Source organism: Panulirus ornatus, chromosome 23 (genome assembly GCF_036320965.1).
Source record: "Panulirus ornatus isolate Po-2019 chromosome 23, ASM3632096v1, whole genome shotgun sequence".
Lineage (NCBI taxonomy): Eukaryota > Metazoa > Arthropoda > Malacostraca > Decapoda > Palinuridae > Panulirus > Panulirus ornatus.
In genome coordinates, this window is record NC_092246.1 from 23,060,057 (window position 1) to 23,068,777 (window position 8,721).

An 8,721-nucleotide genomic window follows, 5' to 3' on the forward strand; every position below is an offset into this window, starting at 1 on the left:
TACTTGCGGTGACTCAGGCTGGTTGCAGAGAATGATCAGCTCAACATGAGCAGAAAAACTGGCCAGAATTTTCTGACGTCACGGGACATAATCTCTCCATGTGTGTGTGTGTGTGTGTGTGTGTGTATGTGTGAAAATATCTTCCAGAGAGTACTTTTCACTAGTAAAGTATTTCCCTTATCCCGTCATTGTACAGAGTCTAGTGATTATCACTAAACCTTACATTTTGATCCAGAAAACATGCACAGTTAACAGAGTATGACGCTTAAGGCAACATTTACTGTTAGGCTATTTAACAGCAGTTAACGAAGAACCATTGTTGACACACTTAAATAAGTTGATATTTACAGTTAAACTACCAAACTACCACGACTGAAAAAGCTGAGTCATTACAAGTGAAACACCTACCATTAGCAAGCAAATGAATTACCAGAAGTAAACCCAATAATCAGCCTCTACAGTGACCCTGCACAGCGTTGAGGCTGAACCCAGCACCAGAGGGAGGGAGGGAGTGGCGTCAGAATATAAACTCGTAGGTTCTGATGTTACTCTTTTGCCAGCAGATGCCTCTTGCTTGGACCACGATAGGTGAGGTTGTGTGAGGAACGAATAGAAATTACCGTAGATAATGTCCATGAGATAAGGTATAAGTAGGGAAGGCCAACAAATGAGAAATGAAATATGTCATCGTGAAGTCGATTATATTACAGAGCGAGTACATAGGATGGGCGGGCTGCGAATGTTGCCACAAAAGCAGAACCATGAGGAGTAGGGAGGCGTTCATCTTGTGAAATATGATTTATCAATTCTTTTACAAGATCCAAGTTTGTGAGCACTCCTGTGCTCCTGTAGTGAGCGTCGTCCTGGAGTGACTAGCCTGGATGTCTCTGCCGTACCATTGGCCGACTGGGGGGACCCCGCCTTAGACCTCTCTTTCGCCTCTCTTATTGGCTGGCAGGTCTCTGCAACCAGGGGGTATCTCGATCCTAATTGGTTCAACTTACAGCAAGAGAGGAAGGCCTGGACGCATTGAGACTGATGGCAGAGTCCGTTGCAGAAATTGATCAGCTCAACATGAGCGGAAATACCGGCCAACTTTTTCTGACGTCACGATGGGATGAGAATCTCTCTCTCTCTCTCTCTCTCTCTCTCTCTCTCTCTGCAGATGGTGTGTGTGTGTGTGTATTTCTATGTGTATATGCCAGCAGTATAAGGTTATGTGCGTGTTATGCTCGTTTACTCGTACGTGTAATACGATGTGTGTATGTGCGCGTGTGTTACCGTATATGTGTTTGCTTGTATCTGGAGAGCAGATCCCATACCTTCGTGGAAGTGATGCAAGATATTTCATCGTTGTTTTGACTCTGTTCTTGATGATTCAAACACGTCCATATGACTCTAGCAATTACCAACCAGCATCGCTAAATCTGATATATCGATCTATGTAACAAGCACAGTTCAGCTAACAAGCTATGACACTTCAGCCAATCATCTGTCGTCAGGCTTATTAACAGTAACTTCTAACTCTACCTACCACGGTTAACTATCACTATATGTCAATTTACGATTAAAACAACCAATAACCACGAGTAAAACAACTTTAAGAGTTAAACCTCGTTACTTCCACAGGTCAAACCAACTACAGCAATTAAACCAAGTGACCTCCAGTTGGCCAGTTGCATTCAAGCAACCCTGGTGCTCCTCGGACCCCCACCAACACCAGACGCACTGGACAAACCTTGGTAAACATAAAGACTTTGACGTCACGCAGGTGACAACAATGACCTTTTGGTTAGACCACGACTAGTGAGGTTGTGCGAGGAAAGAATGGCCACTATCGAGTGAGGCGATAAGGTACATGAGAGGTAAACTATAAATAACTTGAAACGTCAACAAATTGAAATTCAGTGCGTAGATCAGTGTGGAGTTAACTCGTTATGGAGACTCTTGTGCCTAGGCCACCACCTTGAGGGAGATCCCAGAGAGAACGAAGGTACATAGTGTGGAGTCCAGAGTTGCGTTGGACCATTCCGTTACCTAGGGTGAGGATGTTGCCAGACCCATCATGAGGAAGGAGTCCATAATGAGAAATATATGCCATCACCTCCTCACCAGAGGCCAAGCTTCTGAAGCAGTGGTAGTGCCCGTCATCCTGGAAGGAGTGGTAACTTGTCTGGACTTCTGCTTTGTGCCACTGGTCGACTGTGGCCCCGCCTTAGACCTCACTGTCGCCTCTCTCATTGGCTGTGCAACTTCTCTGTGTCTCGATCCTTATTGGTCTAGCTGGTAGCAACAGAGGCAGGCCTAGCCGCCATGTGACTGGCGAAGCTGCTTGCAGAAATTGATCAGCTCAACATGAATAGAAATACTGGCCAACTTTTTCTGACGTCACAGCGGACTGAGAATCTCTCTCTCTCTCTCTCTCTCTCTCTCTCTCTCTCTCTCTCTCTCTCTCTCTCTCTCTCTCTCTCTCTCTCTCTCTGCCAACGCGTTTGTTGTTTGTTGTGTACTACTGTTTTACGTGGGCTTATGTGAGTTTATATGTACCTGTATACCAGTATGTGTATGTGAGGTATGTGTCTCAGGGAGGACCCATACCTACTTTCACGTCATCGTTGTTCAATCCTTATTTTTTCACTTAGTCTGGTAGTTCTATGTAAACGTTATACTTCGATCCAACTAACAAGAACAGTTAAGCTGAAAAGCCATTGAGCTTAAGCCATCAAAAATCCCTTGTTAGGCTAGTTAACATCAGTTAACTCGTCTAACTACTACACCTAAGTCAACTAACCCAAATAAGTCCCTTAGCGTTAAACCAACAACCATTATCAAAACAAATACCTGACTTGAGCCTAGTTACTCCCACTCTTAAACCACCAAACATTATTAAGCAAACCAAAAGCCACGATAACACTGTATACCCACCACCTTGCACTCAACCAACGCCAGACGACCTGGAGCCAAACTTGTGGCAGTAGACGTTACACAGATGCCGCCTGTCACCCTCTGCTTTGGTAAGAAGTAAGGATGTATGTGAAGAGACTGGGAATTGCCCCAGCAAGTGATGTGTATAGGTGACGTGAGAGGTAAAGTATGAAGAAACCCTCAGCAAACTGAAAACAGTACAGTAGGTGGGTCAGTGTGGAGATTAGAATCTGTCGGAAATGGGTTGTCTGGTATGAGGATATTGCTACACAAAGAGAACCATCAGAAGGAGGAGGAAGTGCATAATAACAAACATCATTTTATCAGCTGATTTACACAACCCAAACATCAGAGACACTCGTGTGTTCTGTATGATGTCGTGTCCTGTACTGTGTAGGTTACTTGCTTAGCCTAACATTCTGTACCACTGGCCAACTGTGGCCCCGCCTTACACCCCATTGTCGCCTTTCTCATTGGCTCGCAGGTCTCTGCAACTTGGCTGTACCTCGATCGTGATTGGTCGAACAAAAAAAGCAACGCAGGGGGGACTAGTTGATCTGTGATTGGCGGAGAAGCTGGTTGCAGAAATTGATCAACTCAACATGAGCAGAAAAACTGGTCAACTTTTTCTGACGTCACGACTGACTGGGAAATGTTGTGCGTGCGTGTGTGTGTGTGTGTGTGTGTGTGTGTGTGTACGTAAGAGTTTATGTATGCGTGTATGCTTGCGTCTGTTTACCTCTTGAGTGTTAACGAAAGGTTCATTCCTCTACTGGTCATCGCTCTCTGGCTGACGTTACTGCTGCCATCGTTGCTCACTGATGAGGACACATCTTGATGTGGATCAAGCCGCCATGACCAGACCAGAACCCACCAGCACAGTTCGTTACCGAGCAGCCACGACAAGCCCGACCAACAGATTAGGTTAGCTCAACCCCGGTAACTTAGCCAACTACCACAGTCAAATTCCATGATTTCGAGAGCTAATTGCTGTCTAGATTACAACCACTAATAGGTAATTAACTACCCTGAATAACTGAAGAATGTTCTCATATGTCTGGCAATATCCCAGGACTCTAAAAAAAGATTTCAAATGCATTTACCTGCCACATGAACGTAAGCAGTGGTCACTTGTTTACAATTGCACATATGACAATATGTGAAAAGAATGAGGATTACTTCAGCGAGTGAAGGACTCATTATATATGACATGAGAACCAGAGTGGAAGTAGAGGAGAGTAAATGAGTCACTGGGGAAACGCCAATGTATGTGGGACACCGAGAAGTCTGACCCAGGTATTGAAATGGTCCATTAGGTTAGACTGATGAGAGAGTGGCTGGGGCCAGCAGTGTCAGGCGACTGGGGTGAGGAAGAGGAAACATGTGTTTAGTGTCACACCTCAGGACGGCAACAGTCGTACATACTGAAGGCTTCATCAGTAGGGTTCCTTCACCAACTGACCGGGAAGTAGCCTCGACTCCCTTCCACAACAGTGGCCGACCGTATCCCAGGCTCAGGCATGGCAGTCGCCTTCCTCATTGGCTCCCAGGTGTCTGCAAGTTGGTGTCATCTCTCTCCTCATTGGTCGAAGTACCTGTGACGGAAGAGGACCTGGCCGCTCTGTGATTGGTGGCCAGGCTAGTTGCAGAAATTGATCAGCTCAACATGAGCAGAAAAACGAGTAAACTTTTTCTGACGTCACGTCGTTCTCTGAATTTTTTTTTTTCTCTCTAGGTGTGTGCGTATGAGCTTACGCATGAAGGATGAGCAGCCGGGTTGGCTGTGAGCTGACTGCGGGCGTATGAGGTTCGGTGTTCGTAATGCTAACCACTGGTGAGTACGAGAATAACTATTGCATCTTTCTGTTTCCTACGTGGAGGGAGTTCTGTACCCGTGTGGCTCCATCTCTGGAGCTTTCTCTTCCATCATGCAACATTTTCATCTTCTCCATGCTCTCAGTATTCATAAAGTCATCACTTGGCTTATTCCATTCTTCCATTGCTCTGTTGCTAGTAAAGTACTTCTTTGCATCTTTTCTTACGTTTTCATAACTTCATGTTATGGTCTCTAGTTGTCCCGTCTTACCCTCCTCTGCCTTGCCGTGTGTAGTCCCTCCCCCTTATCAACACAGAGCTTCCCCTCCTTCAATCTACCTCCCTCATAAAGAGCCTCCCCCTCCCCCCTGCACCCACCCATGCAACCCTGTATAGACCCTTGCCTTCCTCCAGCAACCTCCCCTCATACAGGTCCTCCCCTGCCTGGAGGACATACAGGTCCTCACCTGCCTGGAGGACATACAGGTCCTCCCCTGCCTGGAGGAGGAACCGTTGCAGGAGGGAGTGTGCAGGGTGCCGGCCGCGGGGCCTCCCTGCCACCACTTCCTGTGACGAAAGAAAAAAATTGAGAAAGAAATAATACAGAGCTTCTCTGATTCCCTACACACCCTGTGTGTCCCGCCTGGCTGGGTGCCGGCTCTGCCTCATCTCTGTATCTTTCTGTCTTATTTATATTGTCTTAATCTCCTGTTGGTCTTCCACTATACTCCCCATTTTCTTGATTTCATTTCTCTTTCATCTATTTGTTTCGTTTATTTAGAAGTCCATCTTTCACTTGTTGTCTTGTATCGGTTTTATTTCCTCCTCTTCTTCCCTTCTTCCTCTTGCTCCTCTCATGATCCTTCCTCATCATCTTCCCATCCTTCCTCTTCCTCCCTCATGATCCTTCCTCATCATCTTCCCATCCTTCCTCTTCCTCCCTCATGATCCTTCCTCATCATCTTCCCATCCTTCCTCTTCCTCCCTCATGATCCTTCCTCATCATCTTCCCATCCTTCCTCTTCCTCCCTCATGATCCTCCCTCATCACGTTGCAAGGAACAGCTGACGTCATCTGTTCCCCCCATTCCCCCCTCCTTCCCTCAACATCCATACCATAATGTTGGTTATGCCTCTCTCTCTCTCTCTCTCTCTCTCTCTCTCTCTCTCTCTCTCTCTCTCTCTCTCTCTCTCTCTCTCTCTCTCTCTCTCTCTCTCTCTCTCTCAGTCATCATCCTTCTTGCTCTACATTTAGTTTTTCCTTCTCCTATTATCACTTTCTCCCTTTCTCTCATTTTCCTCCTCCTCCTCCTCCTCCTCGTTCGCCTCTCTACCCCTCCCCCGCCCCTCGTCATTTCCTCATTTTTCCTCTCATTCTCTTGTTATCTTCCTCTTCATCGTCTGTCTTTATCTTTCTCCTCCTTTTCGTCTCTTCCTCCTCCTCCTATTCTTGGCCTCCACTTCTTCGTCCTTCTGTCGTCTTCCTCCTCATATCACCGTCCTCGTTCTCCTTATATCGCCTTCCTCCTCCTCCTCCTCTCTTGCCCCACTGGGGTTTTTGCCCCTCCTGTCCAGGTCCTCAGCCGGAGTTTTTGCCTGAGTCGACCATTGAAGCTAGATTTACCGATGATATTTTGTTATTTTTCCCGAGAGGGTCTGGCCGCTGGGACGACCCCTTGCATGGCCGCTGGGACGACCCATGTATGACTCCTCCTCCTGCATGGTTTCAGGGCGTACGACCCCAGCATGACACCAGCACCCTGGGTCGTGCTGGGGTCGTTCCGTCGTACAGTCAGTCATGGCGACCAAACTGAAGGTGGTGAAGGCTGGACACAGATGACTGAAATACAGAGGCATTAACTGAGAATACTTACGGGTATTTACGACGGGACATTTACTGCCAGTAGGTGGGTTTAGCGAGTAGCGCTCACCGCAGGAAAATCTAGGGTAGCGCAGAATGAGTCGTGTGTGGTATTAACGTGTTGTGTGTGTGTGAGGTGGAGATATTGTATGTTTGTGCACCGCAAGCCACCTGCCCACGTGTGGGAGAGGCACAGAGGAAAATGCAGTAGCACAAAGGAGTGAAACTTGACAACTACTGCAGTGCTGGTTTACCACACAGTCGTCATTAAGAAGACAGAGAGAGAGGGGGGGGGGAGTTAAAGAGTCATAATGATGATGATCGTGTTTCAGCAAACATATACGGAAATAAATATATCCTTTAATACAGGGATGATAAGATCTATTTTTCCTTTTACGTAAGTAAGATCATGGTCTTAACGAACGTGATCAATAACAATATAAGTGTTCATCTAGTGACGTGATCCAGACGCTACATCCTCCACACCCCACACGCTGGGGCCTCGCTGCACGCGATGACCGGGAACATGATAGGAGGCGCAGGCTTCTTTGTGTGTTGCGTCCTTTGTTTGTGTACTGCGTCCTCTGTGTATTGTGTTCTTTGTTTGTGTGTTGTGTCCTTTGTTTGTGTGTTGTGTCCTTTGTTTGTGTGTTGTATCCTTTGTTTGTGTGTTGTGTTCTTTGTTTGTGTGTTGTGTCCTTTGTTTGTGTGTTGTGTCCTTTGTTTGTGTGTTGTGTACCTTGGGCATTGCGTTCTTTGTGTGGTGCGTTGTTTGGTTGTGTTGTTGTTTTTATGTGTTACATCATTGTTTGCATCCTGGATGTGTGTGTGTGTGTATGTGTGTGTGTGTGTGTGTGTGTGTGTGTGTGTGTGTGTGTGTGTGTGTGTGTGTGTGTGTGTTGTACACTTCTCGTGTCTTCCTCACGTGTCTCGCATCCTCTGTCATCGCCCCCGTCTGGAGACCGTGGGAGGTCAGGGATGATCCTGGTCTACCTGATGATCCTCCTGCCTTCGTCCTCTTCCTCACCCACTCATCCTCTTTCTTATTCTCCTCACTATCTTTCTCCCCATCCTCCTGCCCTCCCCAGCACCCTCCTGCCCTCCCAACACCCTCCTGCCCTCCCCAGCACCCTCCTGCCCTCCCCAGCACCCTCCTGTCCTCCCCAGCACCCTCCTGTCCTCCCCAGCACCCTCCTGTCCTCCCCAGCACCCTCCTGCCCTCCCCATCACCCTCCTGCCCTCCCCAGCACCCTCCTGTCCTCCCCAGCACCCTCCTGTCCTCCCCAGCACCCTCCTGCCCTCCCAACACCCTCCTGCCCTCCCCAGCACCCTCATGCCCTCCCCAGCACCCTCCTGCCCTCCCAACACCCTCCTGCCCTCCCCAGCACCCTCCTGTCCTCCCCAGCACCCTCCTGTCCTCCCCAGCACCCTCCTGTCCTCCCCAGCACCCTCCTAACCTCTTGGCCCACCTCCCCGTCTAGCCTCCTCAGCGACACTCAATTTTTTCCTCCTGTTTCTTTCCACGGCTGATTTTCGCAAACCCCTTTTTCTCGACCTGTTCTTTGTTGCAGGAGCTCAACATTTTTTGTCCTTAGGGGGAGACGGGAAGGAGGGAAGAGAGGGAGAGGAGAAGAATGAGAAGGAATGAGGGTGAGGCTAAGAGAAAGGTCGAGGGAGGGAGATTACTCTGCCATTAGAGATTGCCCATCCGAGGCCAGGCTTAGCATCTTTAATGAGAGATGAATCAACCTGAGACACAGGTTGTCCAGGACTCGTGGTCGGGGATGGTCGGGGAATAGTGGTGATGGATGGGGCAGTAGGAATGACTGGCGAGTGGTGGGGATTGTTGGGGTAGTGGGGAGCAGGAAGTCATTGGGAAGTAAGGAATAACTGCGGGAGTAGTTTTGCGATGGTTTGTGACTGGGAACAGACTGTTGGACTGGGAGTAGCTGAAAGATGATTAGGGGAGTGAGACTACTTCGGAAGCAGGTACTGTCAGGGAAGAAGGTAACAGGAGTGAGAGAAATGTAGACTGGAATCCTCACAGGTAGGCAGGTCAGGCCGTCTCTTTAGTACGAACTAGCCGTCGTAGTAATCTTTCAAATGCAAATGTAAACAGGA